Source organism: Otolemur garnettii, unplaced genomic scaffold, assembly GCF_000181295.1.
Source record: "Otolemur garnettii isolate 467f Iridium unplaced genomic scaffold, OtoGar3 scaffold00054, whole genome shotgun sequence".
NCBI lineage: Eukaryota > Metazoa > Chordata > Mammalia > Primates > Galagidae > Otolemur > Otolemur garnettii.
In genome coordinates, this window is record NW_003852449.1 from 2,941,833 (window position 1) to 2,946,907 (window position 5,075).

The window sequence follows — 5,075 nt, forward strand, 5'->3', positions numbered from 1 at the left end:
GGCTGGATTCAAACTTGCCACCTTAGGTGTACGTGGCTGGCGCCTTAGCCTCTTGAGCCACAGGCGCCGAGCCATGAGCCAGTTCTTTAAAATGTCTTTATTTTATTTATAATAAATACACATGAGTATAGTTATGTAAATATATACATTATATATTATTGCAGATAAGTATATTTAAATAATTTGAGGGATTATGTATATATAGTTATAGAATGGCTACACACACATCCTGTTGGTTCTGTTTCTCTACAGAGTCTCATGACACAACTACTGGCAGCTTTATCAACAAGGTGAGATCGTTCATGCCGATTAGGAGCAAATTAGATCAATGATACTGAAAAATGGGCTTGTGGAAGTATTTCAGGGACTATCCAAAGGGAGCAAGTAAGGTGCTAAGCAGTGGTCCTCTGTTCCTTTCCTGAATGGTCCTCTGACCATTAGGTTCCTGAGCCTTAACCAGAATGACTTGAATTTGTTTATTTTAGATAATGTTAGATGGTATCAATGGTACTTACAAAACATTCCACTGCTAAAAATAAAGCTGGAAAATCACAGATTTATGGTTGGAATAGACCAATTTCTCAATGTTTAAATACATGGTGTCTACATGGTATTTTTTACAAACTAATTTTTCGTTGGTGAGTGGGTCCAGTTAGACCAATACGTTTTTGTAGACTATAAAGATATTGTCTCTATGACCAAGATTTTTTTCAGAACATAACCCTTCCTGGTAGCTTGATGCCATCCAGCTCTGTAGTATTTTTTTTTTTAAAAAATAACTATGTGTGAAAATATGATTTATTTTGCTCCTGGATGCAAGTCCATTTTCTCCAGTGACCTTTTCTTAGAGCAATAATCTCTAAAATCACGAAAAGCAGGGAAATGCCTATTTGAGATCATGAATTGATTTGTTTTTGTGAGATTAAAGAAAAAACTACACCAAGATGTTGACACAGGATCAGGGACCAGACAGAGTCTCTTTTGGCTGCAACATTCAGGAACTAGGGCAGGAAGCAAAACCTGGACCGAGATTCATCAGGTTCTGAGGCGTTGGTGGCAGGTGTGTTGGGGAGGAAAGGCCGGGTGTTGTGGGTTGAGGTGCTGACACCCTCGTGGCAGCTGAACTCAGCCAGGGGCATAAAGGAATTTGATCTTTCAGCCAGAACTAGCAGGTACTGTGCCAGAATCCTCTTCATCACTTTAGTAGCACTGTTTGGTTAGGATTTATAGGAGAGATTACACATTGTAATGGAAATAGCCTTCCACAAATGGCCTGTGAGCTGGGGCCCTCCTGTCCTCTGCTGCTGGCCCAGAAGACCATGAAACGGTAAAGATTTCCCTGAGCTAGAAAGTCATTGTGTTGTCTTTGCTACAACAAGGGACAGGGATTTGGGGGGGGGCAAGTATAGACCTGAATAGAGACTTTAAATGTGAATCTGACCGCCTCATTCTTCTTAACAATCTTAGAAAATTCCTTTCCTTTCCCACTATAGGAAAAAGTCTAGGCCAATGTTTTTCAAATTGTGGTGTGCATCAGAATCACCTCTGAACTGCACTCTCCCCGCAGAGTTTCTGATTCAGTAGGTCCAGGACAGGGCCTGAGAAGGTGCGTGTCCCCGTTCCCAGTGATGTGGATGCGGCTGGGCTGTGGCCACCACTCGAGAACTGCCAGTCCAGCTACACAGCATCTTTCCACTTCGTTTCCTGTGAACCACTCTGGTCTGTGTTTCCGACCTCCTACCCAGCACATCATGATCCAGCAACACAGATTTATCACGCACCTGCAGCTACCATGTTTCTCACCGCCATGCTCCCCCCTTCCTATTCCATCACTTGACCAATTCCTACGTGACTTTTAAGACTGGGTACCATCGCTGCCCGGTAGTTTTCTCTCCCATTTAGTTGCCTCCCTCCCCCCTCCTAGTCTGGGTAAACCAGCCCTCCCCTAATACTTGGACACCGTCCCAAACACGTGTCTGCATTGCACTTGTCACATCACCGTACAGTGGTCCGTTTATGTGTCTGCTTCTTCTGTGACCCCCGAATTCCCAGACACCAGGCATTGCATCTTACTCTGCCTGTGCACAGTGCATTCACCTTGGAGGCCTCGATGAGGGGATGGGGGAGCCTAGTGCTCTGATTACCGGGCCACGGAGTGAGTGTAGTTCTGGCTTAGAGTAAAGCTTCGGGTGGCCATCTGGCAGTAAAAGGATTCTTTCATTTCTGCCTGTTCATGATTTTGTAATCTACATACAGAATTTCAGTACCAGCCGAGTAAATAACAGACGGGGGTTTTCTAGCTATCAGCATTGGGACTGCGGTAAGTACTGTGGTGATGTCTGGCTCGTGCCTCCTTTAGCTTCCCCTCACTTGAACAAGGTACAGTCTTATTAAAATTGGAAGACGCGGTTATTATTGCCTAGTTTAGATAGCTCACGAGGACCATCATTACCCAGAAAAGCTTGCAAGGGAGATGCTCTGATTCGCAGACCCCTTTAAGTAGTCAGTGTTTAGGCTTCTCGGCTTTCCCGTCCCTTCTGCCTTCATGATTCATTATTTTCCATCCACGGTTATGATAAGACATGCTGGTCAGGAGGGAGTGTAAGGGTTGTTCATTCTAACCCACTCAGCGTACAGTCACAGGGCTGCTCCTAGGGAGGCCCAGGACCCAGGCTCCTGCCCTTAGCCCCCACACCATGCCCCCACTTCCTGTCTGTCTGAGGTGCTGCCTTGGTGTCTTCAATTCTACTATTCCTGGAGCAGAACAGTTAGCAGAACAAACTCACTCGGACCCTGAAGCAGGACGGAATCAAAGCTGAAGGGTGCACCCCAGGGCACATGCTGCCAGGAGGCCTGGGCTCCTGCTGCAGCAGGCAGTGGGTAGGCACAGGTGACAGTGGCCCAGGTGCCATCAGAGCATCATGCCGAGTGCTGCAGCAGGCAGTGGGTAGGCACAGGTGACAGTGGCCCAGGTGCCATCAGAGCATCATGCCGAGCACTCTGCACACACTGCCCTGTGTGACCCTCACACCAGCTCTGCCGGCCGGCCTGTTCCTCTCGGTTTATGGACCAGAGGTTGCGGCTTAGAGGCCAAGCTGCATGCTCTAAACCCACACTGGTCGAACTAAAGTCCATGCACAGCGTCCTGTCTCCTTACCCATTACACTAACAGAGTAAAACCAGACAGAAATTCCAGTCTGCTTGCAACAGTGCCTGAAGCAAAACAACCCTGCAAAAGGTAAATAGTGAGACAGACAGGGGCAGCTCCGCCTGACCTCCCACTGGTAAAGATAAATACCGCGTACAGGGCTGGCATCTATAGGACTTAACTTCTTGTCTTAGTAATTGGTAAATAAGTTACATAAACTCCGGTTTGGAAGGAACGAGGTTGTTGCTTTAATCCAGTTTTAGCCGATGAACAAAGCCGCCTCCCTTCAAAATCCCTGATGCACAGCGAAACGGTCTTTGCTTGAAAACCAGAAGGTGAGTAGAGGCCTGGCCATTAGGGACACTCTGCTCGGTGGCTGCTGGACCTCCAGACCCTGAGTCAGGGCCCACTTTACCAGCCCCACTCACTGCAGGTCCCTGCCTGTCCTGGGAAGCACAGGGAGGACGTCTGTGGCTTCTGCCCCATGGTAGCCTGGCAGGACAGGACAGCCATGTGTGTCCCGTCTCTCCCCGGCACATCTTTCAGCCCCTGCGTTCACCAGATGTCTCCCCATTTGGTCACATCTTCCAGGACATAGTCTAGTTTTTTGTGCAGTCCTCTCCAGAATGTAACATAATATCTCATCATTGCCGAATGACAGGGATTTATTACTTCCGGCATTCTGAGTTTAATACTCCTATTAATACCAACTAAAGCTAAGAAAGTGGAAAAGAAACCATACTTTTTCCAAACTAATTTTGTATTTGTAATTAACTATATACTCTGGTCTATTGAACTGGAATTGCTCTGAAGCCCAGAATTTTCTATGGCGAGGCTGAATGGAGGGCTTAACAGTTAATATTTGTTTAAATTATTTTTAAAATTTCTGTACAATATTCTAGCCTGTCAGGATCATTTTGAATCTCTGTTGTTTGCATTAATCAACTGTATGTAGTTTGGAGCAAAGTCCTCCCCGCTGCCCTGCCCACCTCTCCCCGGCTTGTTACCATCACTCCCCGCCACGCTCTGTCTTAGCCTCAGCCGCCTGCTCACTGTTCCTCAAGCTTTCCAAGCTCAGGAAATTTGCCCTGTCTTTCCTGTCTGAGAGGCTTCTCTCCAGATTTTTTAGTTGTTCATGGGTTAACCTGATTAATATCTTTGCTTAAGAGTCTTTTCCTCACAGAGGCCTCCTCTAATATTCCACAAAAAGCAGTGATCACCATCTAGCTCTGTCCCCTACCCTGCTTTACCTTCCTACTTGACATTATGGTCTGTCCTTAGTTTCTTCTTCCCTCTCCCTCCCTCCCTCTCACTCCCTCCCTCTCACTCTCTCCTTCCCTCTCACTCTCTCCCTCCCTCTCGCTCCCTCTCCCTCCCTCCCTCCCTCTTGTTCCCTCGCACTCCCTCTCTATTCTGTGTCTTCCTCCTCTCCCTCTCTCCCCCTCTCCCTCTCTCCCCCTCCCTCTCTCCCTCTCTATTCCATGTCTTTTCCTAGAATACGTGGTTATGACGGTAAGCATCTCACCCATGGTATAATGCCACTTCCATTGCAGGCCTTCATTAAAAATTAGTTGAACAAGTGAGTGAAAAGATGAATAAATGATTGAACTGGAAGAGCTGGGAAGGAGTCTAGCCTTAAGGTACCTTGCATGCTATGCTGAGAAGCTTGGTCTTTGCCCCGGCAATATTAGGGAGTTATTAAACAAGGTTGAAGGTATTAAACCAGAGAAGTCAGCTTACTCTCTAGCTGGGGGACTCTGACCACACGTGGTCTGACTGCAGGCTGGGGTAGGGGATCCTATTCAGCAGCTTTAAAACAATTTATATGAGAGAAAATTAGGGTAGTGCTGACGTGTAGTATCAGTGTAGAGGAAGGGATGGCTATGAAGAAAATATAGGAGGCAAAATGCAGGGGACTGAAGGATTG